Source organism: Lactuca virosa, chromosome 4, assembly GCF_052849685.1.
Source record: "Lactuca virosa cultivar CGN04683 chromosome 4, Lactuca_virosa_CGN04683_v6, whole genome shotgun sequence".
NCBI classification, from domain to species: Eukaryota; Viridiplantae; Streptophyta; class Magnoliopsida; order Asterales; family Asteraceae; genus Lactuca; species Lactuca virosa.
Genome location: NC_136429.1, coordinates 524,512,759 through 524,535,965, shown reverse-complemented (window position 1 = coordinate 524,535,965; position 23,207 = coordinate 524,512,759).

Here is a 23,207-nt window from a genome sequence, read left to right as displayed (position 1 = left end):
AGGGAGAGCTTGTATGCTAAGTTCTCCAAGTGCGAGTTCTGGTTGCGCGAGGTGCAGTTTCTTGGGCACCTTGTCAACCAGAACGGGATTTCGGTAGATCCGGCCAAAGTGGAGGCCGTAATGAGATGGGAGGCTCTGAGGTCTCCATCTGAGATTCGGAGTTTCCTGGGATTAGCCGGCTACTATCGGAGATTCATCCAGGATTTCTCCAAGATAGCCTTACCCCTGACCAGGCTAACGAGGAAGGTCGTGGTCTTTCGTTGGGGGCCTGAGCAGCAGGCTGCATTCGAGACACTGAGACAGAGATTGTGCGAGGCGCCAATCTTAGCCCTGCCCGAGGGCATGGAGGATCTCGTCGTGTACTGTGATGCGTCCATCTCGGGCTTGGGCGCATTATTGATGCAGAGAGGGCATGTTATTGCTTACGCTTCGAGGCAGCTGAAGCCTCACGAGGCAAACTACCCGACGCACGATTTGGAGCTGGGGGCTGTTGTGTTCGCCCTCAAGATTTGGCGTTATTACCTCTATGGGGTTCGTTGTACGATTTACACGGACCACAAGAGCCTGAGGTATCTCATGGACCAGCCAAATCTGAACATGAGGCAGCGTCGGTGGCCTGATGTGGTAAAGGATTATGATTGTGAGATCCTCTACCACCCGGGGAAGGCCAATGTGGTGGCCGATGCGCTTGGACGCAAGGCAGCGCCGATCAGGGATATCTGTCTGAGGATGACAGTGGTGACTCCGCTATTGGAGCGGATTCGGGAGGCCCAACAGGAGGCCATGAAGGAGGAACATCGGAAGAGCGAGCGGATTTTAGGGCAGGTTTCCTCCTTCGACTATGATAGCCGAGGGTTATTGACTCTTCACCATAGGGTGTGGGTCCTTTATCATGGAGGCGTGCGCCAGATCCTGATGGAGGAGGCACACAAATCCAGATTTTCTATCCATCCCGGAGCGACGAAGATGTATAGAGATCTTCGTCCCGATTATTGGTGGCCCTGCATGAAGCGGGACGTAGCATGGTACGTGGAGCGGTGCTTGACCTGCAGGAAGGTCAAGGCCGAGCACCAGAGGCCACACGGCAAGATGCAGCCGTTGGATATCCCGCTGTGGAAATGGGAGGATATTACGATGGATTTTATCACAAAGCTTCCCAGGACCGCGCGAGGGGTGGATTCGATTTGGGTTATCGTCGATCGATTGACCAAGAGCGCTCATTTTATTCCGAGAAGTTGGCCGACATCTATATCCGGGAGGTGGTGTCGCGGCACGGGGTGCCGGTTTCAGTGATTTCCGACAGGGATGTACGGTTCACTTCTAGGTTTTGGAAGAAGTTTCATGACAAGTTGGGTACTCGTCTGCATTTCAGCACCGCTTTTCACCCGCAGACGGATGGTCAGAGCGAGCGGACCATCCAGACGCTAGAGGATATGCTGCGGGCATGTGTTTTAGACTTCGGAGGTAGCTGGGATACCTACCTTCCGTTGGCGGAGTTCTCGTATAATAATAGCTATCATGCGAGTATCGATCGACCTCCCTTCGAGATGTTGTACGGGAGGAAGTGCAGGACCTCGATATGCTGGGGCGAGGTTGGCCAGAGGGTCATGGGGAGCACCGATGTAGTGCTCAAGACGACCGAACGGATCCAGCAGGTCAGGAGCAGGCTTCAGACCGCTCAGAGTCGGCAGAAAAGTTATGCCAATAAGGGCCGATCGGACCTGGAGTTTCAGGTCGGGGATATGGTTATCCTGAAGGTGTCGTCATGGAAGGGCGTCATCCGATTCAGGAAGCGGGGTAAGTTGGGTCCCAGGTATATTGGACCCTTCAGGGTTATAGGCCGGGTGGGCAAGGTGGCTTATAGGTTGGATCTGCCAGCCGAACTCAGTCAGATCCACAGCACTTTCCACGTCTCTCAGCTGCGGAAGTGCCTGGTGGACGACTCAGCAGTAGTACCCTTAGAGGATATTCAGGTCGATGACAGCCTGAATTACATTGAGCGACCTGTAGCAATCCTTGACCGAAAGTCGAAGGATCTGAGGAACAAGAGGGTTGAGCTGGTAAAGGTGCAATGGCAGCACCGGAAGGGCTCGGAATGGACTTGGGAGCCGGTGGATGAGATGATGGAGCATTACCCAGAGCTGTTCCAGGATCGAGCAGCAGACTTCGAGGATGAAGTCTAAAATAAGTGGGGGAGATTTGTAGCACCTGGTTCTTGGTATGTATTTTTATTTAAGTATTTTTGCATTTTTGGCCTTGGACTCGGCGAGTTGAAGGACCAACTCGCCGAGTAAAAGCGGGATGAGGCACGAGATTTAAGTGATGGACTCGTCGAGTCGGGTCCCGGACTCGACGAGTAGACTCTGACTGGACAAAAACCCTAATCCGAGGGTTTGCACCCTATTTAAACAATGTTATGTCGGCCACAACGTCCCTTATGCTCCCAGAACACCTCTCATTGAAACCCTAGCCGTTATTGAAGCAATCTAAGCCTTGTTGGTGGATTTTGGTGCTTGTGGTCTTAAGAAGGAAGGAGAAAGGCTTGAGGAAGCAAGTAAAGACCAAGGGAACCCGAGTTTGTGCACCTTCTACAGTTCATTGAAGGTAAAAAGTTGTAACCTTGCTCTTTCATTTGTTAGATCCCTTTTTGGGGAGATTTAGGGCTTTTATAAGCCACTTTTGATGGCCAACCATGATTGCAAACATGGTTGGGGGTTAGAGCTTCGGAATCTCGTCATTAAAGGAGTCACAAGGCAGTTGGGGACTGCTTTTGCACCCATGAAAGGCCCCATGCATCTTAAGAGCTTGTTTTATGTCTTTTTGAGCTCAAAGTCCCATGTAAGCACGTAAAGTTTGTAACTTTACGTGCTAGATCGATTATAGAAGCTTGGATCTATCTTTTGATCAAAGGTTGTACATCAGAATTCAAGGATTTAGAGTGTGGACATGACTGACTCGGCGAGTCCGTTCTTGGACTCGACGAGTCCGAGGCTTTGAGCCTCATATCTGTTGAGAGTCAAAGGAACCCAATTGATTGTTAGAAGGGTTGTAATCGGACAGGAAGAGTTACCCAATGTATTGGACGTAATTTTAGACCTGGAGTTCATGGGACTCGACGACTGCTAGAACAGACTCGACGAGTCCAAGGCAATCTTCTTAAGGATGAAGATGAACTCGACGAGTTGTTCATCAACTCGGCGAGTCGAGGATAGAACTTGTTCATCAGATGAAGGTGAACTCGACGAGTTGTTCATCAACTCGGCGAGTCGGATGAGTTTCATGCGATGTTCATGTGAGGGAGGAACTCGTCGAGTTGACGGCCCAACTCGACGAGTTGGGTTGTGGATAAGGACGAGTAAAGGGTGAGGGACTTGGCGAGTTGACGGCCCAACTCGGCGAGTCGGGTCAACTTGAAGTTGACTTTGACTAGACTTGGACTAACCCTGTTTAGGGTTGTACTGGTTGTGTGTTGACTTGAAGGTCGTCGTGTAGGGATCGAGGAGTCGAGGGGAGTCGACTTGTGCGCTGAGGATAATTCAAACACTGCACGACATCGAGGTGAGTTACCTTCCAGTAGGGGTGGGTCTACGGCCACAATGTCGGCCCACCAAAGAGGAGTATTTGTAAGATGATTGTCTTTGTGATAATTATCTTGGTTTGGTTATGTGCTTTGGTCACGAGTATTATCTGCATGATATGTTACGTGTATAGTAGGGATTCGGATCCCTGCCAGCGGCCCTTAGGGCCGTAGGGTAGGTCAGTACCCGGATATGCCTGACTGTATGATTGTACCTTGCTGTTGTATGCTAGTGGTAGGGGGTGGAATAGTCCCCAGTTACCGGTTGAAAGATACCGATGATGGTTACCGGTTGAAAGATACCGATGATGGTTACCGGTTGAAAGATACCGATGATGGTTACCGGTTGAAAGATACCGATGATGGTTACCGGTTGAAAGATATCGATGATGGTTACTGGTTGAAAGATACCGATGACGATTACCGGTTGAAAGATACCGATGTTGGTTACCGGTTGAAAGATACCGATGATGATTACCGGTTGAGAGATACTGATGATATTGTATGGTATGTGGTATGATGGGGGAACTCACTAAGCTTTGTGCTTACGGTTTCGGTTTTGGTTTCAGGCACCTCTTCGTCTAAGGGGAAGGAGCCGGTGGCGTAGCATCGCATCACACACACACATATGGTTTCCGCATGGAGTTTTCTGGGATTGTACTCTGATATGTTATTATTCTATGGCTTGGGTTTTCAGACATGATACATTGTTTTATGAGATGATGTGTTTTCGCAGTATTTTCTTATGAATGTTTTTATGTGTTGGTTAATTAAAAAGAAATTTTTGGACCTGAAAATTGGGATGTTACAGCCTCATTCTACAGAAGCATATTCTGATTATACACTACTTCACTTCACAAAATATGTATTAATTCAAACCTTTAGATTTTGGATTGTGTAATTAACCTGCTGAATAATTCGAGTTCTACATATCCTAATTCAGAAAACCTTAGTCGGTCAAATCAAAACCCTGGATCCTATCCAGATTGTTAGCCATTCTCCCAATTAACACAATGTTTGTCAAAAGAGTTAATTTAGCCAAGTTTGTGTCTTCTTGTTGAATTATGTGGTTTAAATATTCCAAACTTAAAATTCTTTTTATCCTTTTTGTGTATCCTTTCACTATTTATTTTATTTTTGTTAAACTTTTGTATAGATTGTATATTGTGTATGTTAAGTTTTGGTGCAATAGGACTTATTGTGTGAATTTGCTATAACTGTTGGACTGGGGATGACAGTGTGATAAATGTGAGAAACACGCGGGTTATATCCGTCCCAAGTTCCAGTGGTTGATCCAGATTTTATATTCGGATGTATATATTGTGTTTTGGGAGTAAACTGAACTCATAATACACACACATTCTTCACACACTTATTCATTCTCTCTCGATATTATGGTTAGATGCTCTTGTGCTTCATTCTCCAGTTTTAATCTGTTCTTTAGTTTGGTAAAAGATTAGATACGTGTTTATGTAGTGAGGATAATTGTAGAGCGCAGAGTGATTCTTTGTAGTGAGGTTTGATTTTAAGTTCTCTTGAAAAACCAACTGGTTCTTAATCAATAAGAGTTGTTGATGTTATGCAATCCTGTGTGTTCATGTTTCTTTTGATGGTATCAGAGCCGAGTTACGGTGATTTGTGTTCTGTTTTCGTCTAGATCAGGTTAGAGTTTTCTGATCGAGTTAGGGTTTCAGGTCTTGTATCAAGATCATGTCCTTGTTCTTCTTTTTTGGATAGATTCGGCGGTTTTTTTTCGTCCTGGGTGCCCTTGGATCTGTTATTAGATCTATGGTTTGGTTTTTTAGATCTGTTATCAGATCTAAGGTCTGGTGGTTACCAACCTGGTTGTTCTCTTGTCATACACTTGAGAGTAAACGATCCTGTTAGTAGTGAACGATTAGGATTAGCTATTTGTTAATCCTAACGGTCAACATTATCACGACGGTCAACATTAAGTGTGTGCAAACAAGGTTCTAAAATCAGGGTTGGTTCTGGCATTTGAATATCGTTTATTTTCAGCAGTGAATCTGATATTCAGAATCATCGGAACTACATTGATGCTTGCTGTGTGTTTTATTTGTGAATCTCTATAAGTTTCACACGCTTCTTTCTGTATTTCTTCGAGTGTTCTTGATTTATCAGCTATCTTCTGATCATATGATTTCGTGCTATAAACCAGCTTGCTCTGGCCTTATTAGTGCTACGAATCTTGTCTGTTTTATAGAAACTAGTTGTGAAATCGTGTGCTTAGTTGTTGGATTCCTGATTTATCTGTTTCCTTGATTGTTTTTAAATCTTGACCGGAACACGAGCAGAATCTTTTGGTAAGAATGATGTAATTGACTTTGATGATCCACTATACTTTCATCCTTCTGATAATTCTGTGACAACTATTATTAATTTCAAGCTTCTTGGTACCGAAAATTTTAGGGTTTAGGAAAGTTCAATGACTAGGGCTCTTAAAGTTAGAAATAAACAAGGGTTTATTGAAGGGACTGAAATAAAAGATAATAAGGATGCTATTAGATCTCTTAAATGGGACATAGTTAAATTCTATCATATGTTCTTGGATTCTTAATTCTCGATCTGAGTCCATTTATATTGGGCATGCATGTTCTGATTTTGGTTTGGATGTTTGGAATGAGCTCTGTGAAACCTATTATAAGGATGACGGTTCAGTTGTTTTTAATATTCATCAACAAATTAATAATCTCACTCAGGGCAGTTTGTCTGTGTGTGATTATTTTAAAAAATTGGATGGTCTTTGGAAGGAATTTGATGGGTTAACTAAGTGTCCTGATTGCACTTGTGTAGCTGCTACTCAGACTAAAAATCGTTCTAAACTCATGAAACTTATGCAATTTCTTAGTGGTCTTGATGATTCCTATAATCAGGTCAAGAGTCATACTCTTATAATGGAACCTTTACTTGATGTTAAAACTGCTTTTTCTTTTGTCCAAAGAAGAGTATAATGAAAAACATGGGAATGTATTTGTTTTGTCTAATAAAAGTAAAAAATCTTTTGCTTTTGCTCGTAAAATTAATGATAGTAAAAAAGTTTAAGGGTAGGAATCAGAGTCTGATCTGTAAAAATTGTGGGATTAAAGGTCATAGCATTGTTATAAGCTCATTAGTTATCCTAAGGATTTCAAACCTAAATCTGAGTTTAATAAGTCATCATCTGTGTCTGGTACTGCTTCTCATGTTAGTGAAAAGTTTAATATTCCTGCACTTCCTTCTGATAAAACTGATCATCATTTCTTAACAAGTGATCAATATTCAAAATTAATGTCTCTTCTTCATGAGAAAGGTTTATCAGAAGATGTACATGTTAATGCTAATATGGCAGGTATGATTTGTAATAATTTTTTCTTTAATAAGAGGAAATGGATTGTTGATTTAGGAGCAAGTCAACATATGATTGGTTCTGAATCACAAATAACTGGTGTGGTTGATGTTTCCAAACTTAATCTAAGATTAGACCATCCTAATGGTTCTACTGCTAAAATAGATAAGATCGGAATCATTAATCTTTAAGATTCATTTGTAAAGAAAATAAGTGCAAAGTTGTTTTTGATGAAAATAATTGTGCCATTCATGATTCACAGTCGATGAAGATTATGGAGTCTGATAAAGAATTTGGAGGTCTTTACTATCTTGAAAATCATTTGTTAGGTAGGTCTAATTATGTGATTAGTAGTCATAAATGTTTTGTCTCAAAATTAGCATGGCATAATAGGATGGGACATCTAGCTGATAAAGCTTTAAATATTTTGAAACCTCTTTTGAATTTTGATAACGAGTCAGTTATGCCATGTGATGTTTGCCATAACGCTAAACAGATTAGGGAACCATTTCCTTTAAGTGAACATAATTCCTTCAGTCTTGGTGAACTTGTTCATTTAGATGTTTGGGGACCCTATAGATTTGCTACTATTGGTGGTCTTAGGTTTTTTCTTACCATTGTTGATGATTTTACTAAAGCAACATGGGCCTATTTGATGAAGTCTAAGGATGAAGTTTTTGGTTGCTTTCATGAGTTTGTTTTGTTATTGGAAAAGCATTTTAGTGTTAAGATTAAGTTTATTAGATCTGATAATGGGACTGAATTTGTTAATCTAAAAATGAAAAAAATTCTTGAAAATAAAGGGACAATTCATCAAACTTCATGTATACACACTCCACAACAAAATGGAGTGGTAGAAAGGAAGCATAGACATTTACTGAATGTAGCAAGGTTTTTGTTGTTTCAAGTTGGTTTGCCTAAAAGATTTTGGGGAGATTCTATTTTAACTGCTGTTTTTCTTAATACATAGAACTCTATCTTCAGTTTTAAATGGTAAAACTCCTTTTGAGTGAATCTATAATCGGGTTCCTTTGTTTGACAAAATTCGTGTCTTTGGATGTTTAGCTTTTGCTACTAAATTGAATAATACTAATAAATTCTCTAAACGTTCTGAAAAATGTGTTCTTATTGGTTATTCTAATGCTAAAAAAGGTTACAGGTTATTTAGTCTTGATAATTGTTCTTGCTTATTTTCCAAGGATGTAAAATTTTATGAATCAGTTTTTCCTTTTAAGTTAGCTTCTAAATCAAATGAAATTCCTCATAGTAGAGTTTTAAGTTGTGATAATCAGGATGGTGATAAGTAGTTGATCAATCATCAAGTGCAACTGATTCTGGTAATGATGGTAGTTCTAGTATAGATGCAACTATACCTAGTCAGGAAGGTACTCTTGGTTGTGAGACTTCTTAATCGCAACCTGAGTTAGTTGCATTTGAACCCACTAACAGTTCTAAGGAAAATACTAGTAACAATTTTACTTCTACAGATTCCCAGTTGTTAAGTGTTTGAAAATCTAATCGTGAGTCTAGATTTCCTCAAAAGTTTAATGATTTTGTTATAGAAGGAAAATAAAAATATGGAATTGATAAGTGAGTTAGTTATTCCTTTCTTAGTTTTGATAACAAGTGTTTTGCAACAAATTTAAATAATACGGTTGAACCACTATCTTATTATGAGGCATCTTTGGATTCTAATGGGCTAAATGCCATGAATGAAGAAATTTAAGCTTTGTATTGGAATAAAACTTGGGAAATTTGTGATTTACCTGCTGATAGGAAGCCCATTGGTTATAGATGGGTATACAAAATAAAGTATAAATCAAATGGTGAAATAGAAAGATTTAACGCTAGACTTGTGGCTAAGGGATATAACAAGTGGGAAAGAATAGATTATGATGAAACTTTTTCACATGTTGCCAAAATGATTACTATCAGAATTGTTATTTCTCTTGCAGTTAATTTTACTTGGAATTTATATCAACTAGATATTAATAATGCATTTCTTTATGGTGAGTTAGATGAAGATGTTTATAAGACTTTACCTCTTGGTTATAATGATAAATGTAATAACAAGGTTTGTAAGTTGCTAAAATCTTTATATAGGCTGAAACAAGCCCCTAGGAAATGGAATGAAAAATTATGTGGTTTTTTACTCAAGTTTGGATTTGTTCAAAGCATGAATGATTTTTCATTGTTTGTTGAATCTTCTAATGATAATGTTGTTATTTTACTTGTTTATGTTGATGACATTCTTTTGAGTGGTAATTGTATTGAAGAAATTGACAGAGTTCAAGGTTTTTTGAAATCTAAATTTTTAATCAAGGATTTGGGAAATTAAATTTTTTTTTTGGAATAGAAGCTGAGGACATAAATAAAGGTGTTTGTTTATGTCAAAGAAAATATTGTATTGAATTATTGCATAAATTTGGGATGTTAAGTTGTAAACCTGTAAAAACTCCTTTAGACTGTAATGTTGTTGTCGTCAGAGGAGAAGGAATTGATGTTAATGATGTTCTTGTTCAGAATATTGTTCTTTTTCAATAATTAGTTGGAAAACTTATTTACCTGACCATTACTCGTCCAAACATTTCATATGTTGTACAAGTATTGAGTCAGTTTATGCATTCACCAAGAAAATCTAATTTTAATATTGCTATAAGGTTACTTAGATACTTGAAGTCTAATCCTGGTAGGGGATTTTCTGTTACAAAAGATAATATAAATTTGAAAAGCTTTGTTGATGCTGATTGGGCTAAGTGCTTAGTATTTAGAAGATCAATTAGAGGATATGTTGTGTTTCTTGGAGATACTATTGTTTCATGGAAAAGCAAGAAACAAGATATTGTTTCACGTTCCTCTACTGAAACTGAGTATCGAGCACTTGGTGTTATCTTATGTGAAATTATGTGGATTTTAAAAGTATTGTTTGATGTTGGGTTGAAAGATCTAACACATGTTCCTATTTTTTGTGACAATGAGTCAGCAATAAAACTTGTTCATAATCCCGTGTTTCATGAAAAAACTAAACATTTTGATGTGGATACTCATTTTATAAGGGATAAGGTATCTAAAGGAGTTGTTGAAGTTCATAAAGTTAGTTCAGATTTTAACTTGGCTGATATTTTTACTAAATCCTTAGGTGATGTTCAACATGAATGGATCTGAAAAAGTTTTGGTCTTGTTGATCCTTTTCAGAACAATTGTTAAGCTTGTTTTGAATTATAAGTTTGAGGAGGGGTATTGAATTATGTGGTTTAAATATTCCAAACATATAATTCTTTATATCCTTTTTTTGTATCCTTTCAATATTTATTTTATTTTTGTTAAATATTTGTATAGATTGTATATTGCGTATGTTAAGTTTTGTTGCAAGAGGACTTATTGTGTGAATTTGCTATAACTACTGGACTGGGGATGCCAGTGTGATAAATGTGAGAAACACGCGGGTTATACCCGACCCAAGTTCCAGTGGTTGATCTAGATTTTATATTCGGATGTATATATTGTGTTTTGGGTGTAAACTGAACTCATAATGCACACACATTCTTCACATAGTCATTCATTCTCTCTCGATATTAGGGTTAGATGTTCTTGTGCTTCATTATCTGGTCTTAATGTGCTCTTTAGTTTGAGAGTAGATTAGATGAGTGTTTTTGTACTGAGTATAATTATAGAGTGCAGAGTGATTCTTTGTAGTGAGGTTTGATTGTAAGTTTTCTTGAAAAACCAACTGGTTTTTAAACAATAAGAGTAGTTGATGTTGTGCAATATTGTGTGTTCATATTTCTTTTGATGGTATCAGAGCCTTCTCCTTCACTGTTTTAATCTATTTTGATGATTAAATTATGTATATGTTTATTTTTATTCACTGGTCAAATGAAATATGTTTTTTTATGTGGGAATCTATCATTTGTTTCATTATTTCATGTTAAAATAGAATACATAGGCTTCTATCATCGAAAATGGCTACATCAACACAACGTGTTTCAAAATCTACACCATAAGATCATATTAAGGACATTATTACCAAACCTTGTCAAGATATTACAAGTATTTCAGCTATAACTTCATATCAATTTTTTTTTCTTAAAACCAAATTGTCTTGTATTTTGGGGACTTGAACTTTCTTCCGTTTCTAAATTTTTGAGGGTTCCAATTATGATCATGTGCCAAGACTCGACAGTAAGTTACGACCCATTTTGATTTTCAATAATCAATCTTTTATGTTTGAATTAAATCCACAGTTGTTATAATATAATAGTGGAATATGCTAATCTTCTAAATCTAATAATTTTCTAGATTTTGATTTTGTGTCAATGATGTAAATCTTTAAAAATATTACATATAAATTTTTGTTCATAACAAATTTGAAGTGTAGGCTTGAGCTTATATTTCTTGAATGATAGAGTATATAAGATCTAACACATGTGCTATCGGTGTGATTGTTATTTAATTGTCATGTTTAATCATTCTCAAAGTTTCATATGTCATAAATTAATATGTAACGTATCACTTGTGATCATTTTACAAGGTTCAAGTTACATAATTCTTATATTGGTTAAAAAAGAGTAATAAATTTAAGGTTAAATGATTTAAAGCAAAGTTCTCAAACAAAATAACATGTTGATTTCAATGAAGACCATATATGAGTTATTCCAGGCATTATGTTGATTAGTTATCTTCTAGTATACATTTTAAAACATGGTTTCCATTTTAATAATCTATTTATTATTAGTATAATATAAGTTCAAATGATATTGTGTTGTTTAATTAAATGATATAGTACAAATCTAATGATATAGGTTTTTATATCTAAATGTTCTGGACATTTTGATCTTGTGGTAAACCAAGAATGATTCAGTTATAGACAAAGGTTGAATGAAAAGATAATTGTAAGGATCATGGGATAAATTCGGTAATAAACGAGTCAGTTCTGGAAAAAGTATTCTAAACATTTAGACTTCGTTAGAAACTATAGTTTTGAACTTTTTAATGAAGTAATGTGTAATATTTTGATAGTATTTGATAAACTATGAAGTTATGTGAAATATTCTAAAATTATGTGTCATATTCTAATTTTAGACATTCTGATTTTGTTGTAAACAACTTGCTTTTAAACTTTTTGTTATGTAATGTGTAATAAATGATATTAGTCATTCTAGTTTTATTGGATACAACATGCTTTGAACCTTTTTGTTAAGTAATGTGTAAGAAATAATTTTAGACATTCTATTTTTATTGGAAACAACTTGTTTTGAACCTTTATGTGAAATAATATGTAATATTCTGATAGTACTTGATTAGCAATGAAGTAACTAAAATTTTCTGAAATTATATGCCTTATATTTAAATAGAATATTACAAACTTTATGTGAAAAGACCAATGTAAGAACCAAAAGAAAGCAAAAAAATAATAATAACTAAAGATTTTCAAACTTATTATCTATTCTAAAATCCCTCAATGAATACCCTAAGAAACTAATTTTGAAACTTATTTTGATTCAAAAATAAAATACATCTCTTTCGAATTCGACTTCGAATTCTTACTTTTATCCCTACCCCATTGTGTTCAATTTTTGATACAAAATCCTAAAAATATGTTTTAGAATCTGATTTTGAATCTAGTGATTCTGGTTATCATTAAAAATTGATAGTGCATCAAAATTTGGTAAAGTCGAACTAATATCTCTGTTAGTTTGTTTTTTATTACATGATGTAGTTGCTTTGTTGTTTTTATTTATAGGTGATGATGATGTGTTGATTTTATTACATGATATAGTTTAATTCTAGGTATTCTGATTTGATGGTTGAAATTATACTTGTTAAATATTCTGGTTTTATGCTTGTATTTTCTAGATTTTATAGTTTATTGATTTATTACATGATAATGTGTTGAGTTTAACAACACAATATATTACTTGTTAAATATTCTGATGTGTAATGTATATTGCTTTAGATTATGATTTTGAAGCTAGTGATCCAAATTTTGATCATCAAAATTGGATAGTTCATCAAAATCTACTAAGATTGAACTAATATAGTTATTTTGCTTTATAAACTAGCACCAATTTAAGAACTTTTGTACTAAATGGTCTTGAATTATTCACGATTTTGATTATAATTACTCTACATTGGAATACATTAGTTTGAACATAGAACAAATTACTCTATAATATAATAAAATAGTTTATAATGTTCTGAATTATTGATGTTTGTTGTTTTGAACTTGTTTAATATAGTTTGTAATATAATATATTATTTGTAACACTACTGAAAACACAACAAATTTAAACTTATTAAAAACACACTGGAGTTATAAAATGTTAAACATATCAATGTTTTCCAAAATATTAGTCCAAGATCATAGTATCCCAAAATCATAAAAATCGATAACAATGAGATGTGTACGGTCACGCCTTCGCCTTCCCTCGATCATCTGAATTACCTGAAACAATAAACTGAAACCGTAAACCAGAGGTTAGTGAGTTCCCCCAAAGTTCCAACACAAACAGATAAAACATACAATGAAACATGTCGGGTCTAATCAACCATCGGGTTGGAATACCCTAGGCCTAGTCAATCATAGGGTCCAATCATCCTCGGGATGGAATACCCTAGATTGGAATGCCAATATATACATAACTCGGATCCAGTCAACCATCAGGTTGTAATACCCCATACCCAGTCATCAGTAGGGTCCAGTCATCCTCGGGATGGAATGCCCTAGGTTGGAATGCCAATATATACATAACTCGGGTCCAGTCAACCATCGGGTTAGAATACCCTCGGTCTGTTGGCTCCCGCACAAAGCAGTAAAGCCTTAACCACCAACCAAATATGTACACATGTAAATATAAACATATAATCAATCAATATGACATCAGGTAGATCTACAAATCACTAAGCATAACATCATACTATCACATAACAGGATATCTAATCCAATAGGCCGGCCTTGGTGCCTTAGATCCATTAGTACAGTGAGGAAAATGTTGCGTTTTCAGCACTATAACACCCTTATGGTGCACATGCAACCCTAGATGCTTTGGATCTATGTTTTCTCTAATTATACATGCAAAGTTGTTTTCCAAAGCATACATCCTAACTAGCATACAATATGACAAATTGAACAATACTACTAGTTAGATGACTTACCTCTTAGTAGGACTTGTAGTTCTTGGCCTTTGAAAGCTTTAGCACCTCAAGTGTGATGCCTCTAATGTGTCACAAACACCAAATGCAAGAGGAGGCTTGAAAGAATAAGTTATATTGCACAATATCATTTCTCACTCTCTAAGAATGAATAGGCAACGATTTTGGCTCTAGGGGGTTCTTTATATAGTGTTGCAAACCCTAGGGTTTCATCCATGTAACCCTAATGCTCCATGACCTTACATGTCCCTTAGGCTCCATGGGTTAAACCTCCATGGACTATCCATGGATTATTTAGCCCATCCTAATGGATCATTGGCCCACACTATAAGAATGATTGATTTACATAATCAATCCCTATATATTTAATTAGTCTCTTTTGACCACAAAATTAATTCCAAATTAATTCTTAATCAATAATAATTAAATAATATGATTTCTCAATTAATATATTATACTTATAATATATTAATAAATAACAAATAACCATATTTTCAAAAGTCCATCCTATCAAATTGCACTAGTGAAGGCAACCCAAAAGGACCATTCTACTATCGGGACAAGTACATACCATATATAGTTATGGGGTTACACATCTAATCCAACAGTCTCCCACTTGGATAAGTCTAATAACTATAACCGTGAATGCAACTTCAGGATGCGATTAGCAATCGTAGCTTTCAAAAGCCGTTGTCGAACTCTGACCAGTGACTCGTCCTTTAGATAAGTGATCATATAATCCTCTGTTCTTCAAGATATCAGTCGGACAAATACATTGTTGGGGTACAAAGTTGTCCATGAATGACTTTGTAATGTTTGAATTTTGTAAAACCCACTTACATGTGGTGCATTAGCCTTGTGGCATGAGATAGAGAGTGCGAGAGAGACATGTAAACACCTCTATATAAGGTGGGTTTAGTCCACTTGTAGAGGTGTGCTTGAGAGGTGTAAAATTTGAGTGTGTAAGTGTGTGTTATTTATGTAGACTAGATCTATGTCTTTTTTTGTAACACAATACATAATCAATACATCTCTTGAACACCCAAATCACCATGTTCATTGTGCAATCTGTAATTCTGCATGCCAAACCATGTTCTTTAGTCACTACAATTGGTATCAGAGCGGGTCTTCAATGATCAACGTGATTTGTTGAAGAACGATTCTCGGTTTGGCAACTTTTGTCACAATTGAAGCATTTTTGGTGAGTCTCTCTCTATGATCTCTCTTCATTTCATTGAATTCGTGCGTTGCGTTTTTGATTTGTGATCATTTGACTCGTTGGATCAAATTTTTCTTGAAAAACCCATTTGTTGTGATCCAATAATTTTTTTCGATCAAAGCTCTATCCAATCTCATATTTGTTTGTTCGATTCGATTTTCAAATTGCTAGTGTTCTTTTGAATTGTGTTATAAGCCCAAAATTCTTTTATGATCTAAATTTTCGAATCCTTTACTGTTCATCTAGACTCTTCAAAGCCCAAATCAGTAATAATTCATTGAGTTTTGATTGGTAAGCCCAATATTTGAGATATTACTGTTCATGATCAATTTGTGAGCCCAAATTCGTTTACAGTGTATGATTTATTAAACTTGTCCCTGATATAGTCACACGCTTCAAATGGTTGTACGTTGATGTTCTTGACTCGACTTTTGATCATCCTGTTCTCACTATTTTTTGATTATCTTCTCATCGTTTCTTTTAGTTGATTAAGCTTGGATGATAATTTGGGACTGTATAATCGATTTCGTATGAGAGTTGTTATATTACAAAAGTTGATTGTGTTCCAGTTCAAGTGTTGAAATCGTGAAATTGGTTCTTTGATTTTCAAAATCTTGACCAAGAACAATTGAAGGAGGTAAAGAACGTTTGGATAATCAAGTTTTGATCTGAAATTGACCATTAGAATCATCAATTTTCTGTTTATGGGTCTTTGAAATCAGTGGATACAAGTTGAACAGAGGCTATGAATGTTGAAATCATACTTGATTTGGTGTTTAATTTCGAAAATATCATCTCAGATGTCAATGTCGACTTGTTAAGACGTTGGGTTTCACAATCGATGAATTGGAGTCGCTCTTTGAAATTGTTGGTTCGGTTGGAAAGATCGACTGATGTTGGTTATTGGCTCAAAAACAATATTCACTGGTTTGTGATTGATAAGCTGGGATCGATAATTTTGGTTTTTGAAAGATAAAATCGACTGTAATGGATTTTTGGAATCGAATCAAATCCTTATGGTCAAACAGCCTTCGAATGGTTACAGGTCAAACTAAGTTCATGATTAAGTATCGACTTGGAAGCGAGGTTTGTTAAAGGTAGGAGTAATTTTGATGATTTGGGGTCGACTAGGAATGTTGACGTACGAAGGGTTCCTGAATCGGAGTCGATGATAAAAGGATTGCAAGAAATTGGGTTTGGTTTGGGGACAAACGAACCTTGGATTCTGAATGAATGATCGAATGGTTAGACTGGAAATAACAAGTATTTTTTTTTAAGGAACGAAGGCTTTGATGATCCAGGACTAACGAAAATTTTGGAGTCGTCGACTACTTTGGGTTGAAATCAATTGTATTTAGTGTTGATTTTGAGAAATCGATGATTTGGCTTGGTATCATCTTGATTTCGAATGTTTGGGTTATGGATTGATTTTGAGGAAATGTGAAGAAGACTTGATGTTGCGTTGTTGTTGAACGAACGAAATTTTTTTATTTTTGGATCTTGATTCAGTGGTTGAATGATTCAGACAAGATTCAGAGGCTTCGTGTGCCTTCGATTTCGTTAATCAGTGGGAAAAATTTTCGTTAGTTTGGTGTTGTGATTGAATCTAACGAAGGGGAGAGAGAAAATGGGCAAATGATTTCGTACGAAGGGTGCTCAAAAGTTTCGTTCAAATGTGCCCTGTGAAATCTTCGTTATCAGATGAATTGGAAAGAAGAAACTCAGAATTTTCGAAAATGACTCCTGAACTTACGAAAGTTTGATATCTTTTACAAGGCTTCGTATGATTTGGTACAACTTCGTTAGTTTTGTAAAGAAAAAGGAGAGTTTCGAAAACAGCCCCTAACCTTTCGAATGTTTGGCAACTTTGACGATTGGGGTTATCCTTCGAATGTTTGGAGGACAAAAGGCATAACTTTCGAAATGAGTCCCTGAGGTTTCGAAAAATTGACTGTTTGCATCCATTTTCGAAAATGGACTGTTTTTGCTGAGAATTTGAAGAATATGCATTTTAAGCCCCTGCAGTTTGTGCAAATTGACACTTTCTACCCATTTTTGGGCGCACCGGGTCACTGCAGAATTTTGAAATTGACAATTTCTACCCATTTTTGAGAAATTTTGTCAAAGGCGGTCCATGAACGAAGCTAAAAATTGAAGATTTTTTGGGTTTTCCGGATTGAAGCACAAAGTTTATGCCACATGTTAAGGGGGAGTTTTGACACGAAAAATTCCAAATAGAGCACGTTCTCTTTCCTTGAAGGTTTTATAATCAAGTTTCGATTATAAAAAGGGGGAGAAATTTATATGGAAATTCGAACTTGAATTTTTCATATTACGGGGATTTGACGACCGAAGTGACCTTGAATTTTAGAAATACACGAAATGAAGCGATTGGAGATTCGGAAGTGATTTCATTTTGAAATGGGTTTGGTTTTATTGAAGATTTTTGGGGTGTGCTTTTGTGCACAACTTTTGGTGATCAATTTGGAGTTTGAGAAGCTCTTGATCATTCGTTGATGCTCGGTTTGTATGGTCTCACATCCTAGAGCCCAAATTGAAGAATCATGGAAGAATTGAAGATTGAAGTTCGTTTCGACATGTGTCACCCTTGAGGCTCGGATCGCGTAGTTGCTCGATTTTGGAAGATTTGAAGTGGGTCATTCATTCCTAACTTTGAGGGGGAGAATGTTGGGGTACAAAGTTTCCCATGAATGACTTTGTAATGTTTGACTTTTGTAAAACCCACATACATGTGGTGCATTAGCCTTGTGGCATGAGATAGAGAGTGAGAGAGAGACATGTAAACACCTCTATATAAGGTGGGTTTAGTCCACTTGTAGAGGTGTGCTTGAGAGGTGTAAAAGTTGAGTGTGTAAGTGTGTGTTATTTATGTAGACTAGATCTATGTCCTTTTTTGTAACACAATACATAATCAATACATCTCTTGAACACCCAAATCACCATGTTCATTGTGCAATCTTTAATTCCGCATGCCAAACCATGTTCTTTAGTCACTACATACATGGAACAATGTCATACTTATTGTCCAGCAGTTTGTTTCTCGATCTCTGATATGTTTGACATAGAACATAACTGAACACATCAATTTAGTTCTGACCGGGCCCGACACATAAGTCAAAATAAATCATCGATGGGCCCCAAAAATCGAGAGGTGTGTTTGGAATACGATTCATAATGTCTCACATAAAGACATGATACTTTACTAATCTTTTGCTGTAATATTTCCACATACAGAATTTCTTATGTTGAATCAACATAACATATATATAGAATTACCTTATGTCGAATCTTTTCAACATAACATTCATATATACCTTTGACTAAACTTGATTAAAATCTCAATTTAAGCTTTTAGAATTGAAATGAAGTATGAATTCATCTCCCTTAATTATAACAAAACAACTTTTCAAACCCTGCATCTTTGCAAATTGAAACTTTTGTTTTCTATAATTAACATTGCTAACTTGCAACACTTACCATAATAATCATGCTCCCACTATGTCATAACTGGAAAAGTCCTAGATTTATTAAGGTCTAAACTTTACCTATGTACTTGTAAATTCATAATGTAATAGTCTAGGTCAACTATTGTAACTTATTTTGAAGTAATAAAAATATAAAATAATTAATGTGAAAATAAGCGTCAAAAATAAATTGTTTAATAATCTTGATTAGGATAAATAAAGTGGTAGACATCGTAACAAGGATTCCGAAAATATAAAGAAAACCAAAATCGAAGTTATAAAGAAGAAGTTATGACCTATCGAAGATCCGCGACAAAACCGGTAAAACGATGTTTAGCGTAAAAAGTGAGTTTTCAATAAAATGCTTTTTAGCCTTAGGTATCTAAATGAAAGTTGTAGTGTACGTTAAACCGAGAGTGTCCATTAAAATAACGTACAAATCTGACTTCGTATGAAGAAGTTATGATTTTTCTAAGATTCGACATAGCAGTACACAGCCCGAAATTCGAAATAAAGATCGAATGATTTTTAGCCAACACAACCAAAATGAGAATCGAAGGTCTCGTCAATAGTAGTACAACGGTAAAAAGACAGACGAAAACGGACGTCGGATGAAGAAGTTATGAATTTTTAACGAATTTTCCTGTCCCGGTTTGTTAAAAATAATAATATTAATAATAAAGTCAAAATTAGCCAACAAAGTCTAAACGAAAGTCGTAGAGTATAATCTCACCTACACGTGGATATAAAGAACGTCGAAAACGGAGCTCGTATGCGAAAGTTATGAATTTTCAAAGTTTGAGACACAAAAACCGAGAAATTTCGCATATACTAGGCCCGGGTTCGGCCACGTCGCCCCATTCCTCGCGAGCATTCCCTGTGTCCAACCAGATGACTCATCCAAAGCGAGGTCCAACCGGTTCGAACTTGATATTATAACCAGAGTCTCCTGGAGGGAAAGCGTGTAACACCCATAAAAATTGAGTCAAATTAAAACATTTTCATTCATTCAAAAACCATTAACTTCATACATCTCGTTTTCAAAATAGTTTATTATCAGAGTATCCTCAGAACCATATCATAAAAATCGTAAAACATGAGGAGCGGTACGATCACGCCTTCGCCTTGTCAAGATCTCCTGAAGTACCTGAAACATAACACTACAACTGTAAGCCCGAAAGCTTAGTGAGTTACCCCCAAAATACCAACCACACATAACATACTCATATCATATCACAAATGGAACAGCCACGCATATCGGGTCTGCTGTGTGACTGGTCCGCCCGCACTGGGCCTTCAGTCCACCTGGTCCATCCTCCGAGTCTAGCCATGTACATCGAGTCTACAGTGTGATTGGTCCGCCCGCAACGGGCCTTCAATCCACCTGGTCCACTCTCTGAGTCTACAGTATGACTGGTCCGCCCACACCGGGCCTTCAGTCGGCCTGGTCCACTCTCCGAGCCTCGGCACGTCTGGTCCGCCCTCTCGGGGCCTTCAGCCTATCCGGACCGCTCGCTGGGCCTTCGGAATGTCCGGTCCGCCCTGGGTATGTTGGCCTACAGCACTAAGCAGGACCCGCCTCAACCCAACCCCCGTCAAACAACCATGTGCACATAAAACAAATAATCACATAACAATCCTCGACCAGACAACAGTCTAACAGATCACATAGCATATCAACATCCTAACCAGGATTCCGACCTAACCGGTCACTAGCATAACAGTTCCCTATATCCCGGGTACCGACCTTAACCAGGTCACTAACATAACACCATCCTAAATACCAGGATGCAGATCTAGCAAAACAATCACATAACAATCAATACCCGTATTTCCATCCGTTAAAGGGCCGGCCTTGGTGCCGTAGACCCTGTCGATATAGTGAGGATAACTCACCTTGCGACTGCCGAAATACTGCTGGTACCCTTCTGGCTGCTATCTGACAATCCCCGCACTGCTGCTCCTCTAGCTCCCCGAACTATCAATGCCACAAAAACACTTAGCCCAAAATAATATCCTTCTAAGGGTAAATTGACCATTTTACCCTTAACCCAATCTGGTCCATGACTAAGGCCCAACACCATAAATATGAAGGGCCCAACACTAGGTAAGCTTCTCAAGCCCACTAGTGACCCACTAATGGCCCAATTTGCTACATTGGGCCCAATCCCTTAATGGGCCTCACCCTAAGCCCAAAATATATTCCTTGGTCCATATAATATGATTTCTGATGGCCCACTAAGGCCCAAATACCCAAACATGCCCCAAACCACGACCCAAAAACTCACGATCCATACAGACAGAGTACGCGGGGCGTACCCCCCATGTACGCTAAGCGTACAGGCAGAATGGTGAGTACGCTGGGCGTACATCACTTTACGCGGGGCGTAAACTCGCTGAACTAAAAGTCCTCATAAGTTCTTAATGGCTTAAGCTCTTAAGCCCAAACTTCAGATCCATCGACCAAACATGCCTAGGATCCATAAAGTCTCAAACTTTATCACTTGGGACGTCCATAAAGCTCTTAACTCAAGGTCTTAATCCATTAAGACCCACCTACATCATACATGAGACAACCAAAGCCCTTGGGACCTCATTTTTCTCACTCAAGACCTCTCCTAAGGTCTGAAAGGACAGCTAATCTCAACCAACTCACATCATGCATCACTTTGGGGTTTTAGGACAAGAAATGATGTCAAAACTTCATAACACCAAGATCTACACAAAATAGATGACAAGCAAGAGACTTTATACCTCAAAAGGGCTCCAGAAGATGATGCCTTCCCAGATCCATGAGCTCCAGCCACCCAACTCCTTCCTTAACAACTTCCTCTTTTCCTCTTCCAAGCTTAAACCACCAAGATGAGCTTTCCAAGGCCAAGATCTCTAAAAATGGAGGTTGGAACGTTCTAGGGTTTCTTCTGAGGTTAGGGAGGCTGATATGGGGGCTAGGGTTGAAGCCATTATGTTCTATATATAGTGGCTCACCCTCAAATTAGGGTTTAAAGACTCTAGACGTACGCTGGGCGTACGCCCCCAACACCCGCGTTCATTTATCCACTCTACGCTGGGCGTAACCTATCTTACGCTGGGCGTACCCAGCCAATTACACGCATGCACTCCATGCATGCCTAGGACCCCTTTGCCAGATATTTCCTTTAGGGACCATTGTTGACACTATCTTCAAAGTGTCATAACTCCTTTATTCTAAGTCCGCTTCCAACGAACTTTATATCCACGAAAAGGTGGCGAGAAGCCCTATGCTTCTAGCAACACTCCCCGACCCGAAACCTTCTCGAATAAAACCCATTGCCCATAAAAGACCGAAACGCCCTTACTCTTGATCTCGGAAGTTCATAAATACGTACTTTTCGAACGGGGCGTTACAATTCTCCCCCACTTAAATTAGGCTTCGTCCTCGAAGCCTGCGGCAACACAAACTTCCGGATGATACTCCTACAATGCATCCACTGATCTCAAACCGGCTCAGTTTCCCTCACACACAGGTATCGAATCTCTAAATCCATCTCTTCCCTTGCAGGGTTCCGATCAACTGCTTCAAGCTGGTCACCGGCTTCTTTTCTCTGATGACAACGCTCATCAACTGAGTGCCACCTGAAGACACTACCTTACTTCTGTCCCAATCTCCAATCGGGAATCCCTTACCTTCTCCTCTTCCAAGGAGACCGAACACATGCATGCGCATCATCCAACATTGCCACAACGGGCATCCAACCCGTATGTGCTTCCATATATCTGGTACAATCCCAGTGCTTACTACTAATAACCGAAGCATCTTCGATCATCCTTTTACTCTGCATGCCTTCCTCTTATAGGACCCACACTCCTTCCGGAGCTACATACCTTTCCTTTCCAGGAAGTCTACTCATCAACCCTTACCGCACCTATAAGTGCCACATAGCTATACTCCGCTCTACACTATCCATGTAGAGCAACCATTATTCTCTAACTCCCATATACTCTGAATCCGATCACATAACTAACAAGGCCCACGCACGGCCTCCAGCCATCTCCATCATCCCGATCAATACTTGGGGCCAGACATATCGATTACTATTGCATGGCGACATTTTTACTCATTCTCCTCATATCGATCCACTATCACATACAGAGTCTTCAGCATGACTGGACCGCCTTTCCAGGCCTTCAGCCTATCTGGACCACTCTCAGAACCTTCAGCATGTCTGGACCGCCCTCCTGGGCCTTCAGCCTATCTGGACCGTTCCTCGAGCCTTCGGCCTGACTGGTACGCCTACCGGCCTTCAGTCTATCCGGACCGCTCAAAGACTATCGCACATCACCCTGATCCATTCTTCCCGGGAATCTCTCCCATGCAGTCTGTTCTAGCCCTCTTGGGGTTCCGAACTCCAGTTCCATTCCCGGAATCCTTTCCATGGCCTAACCCAG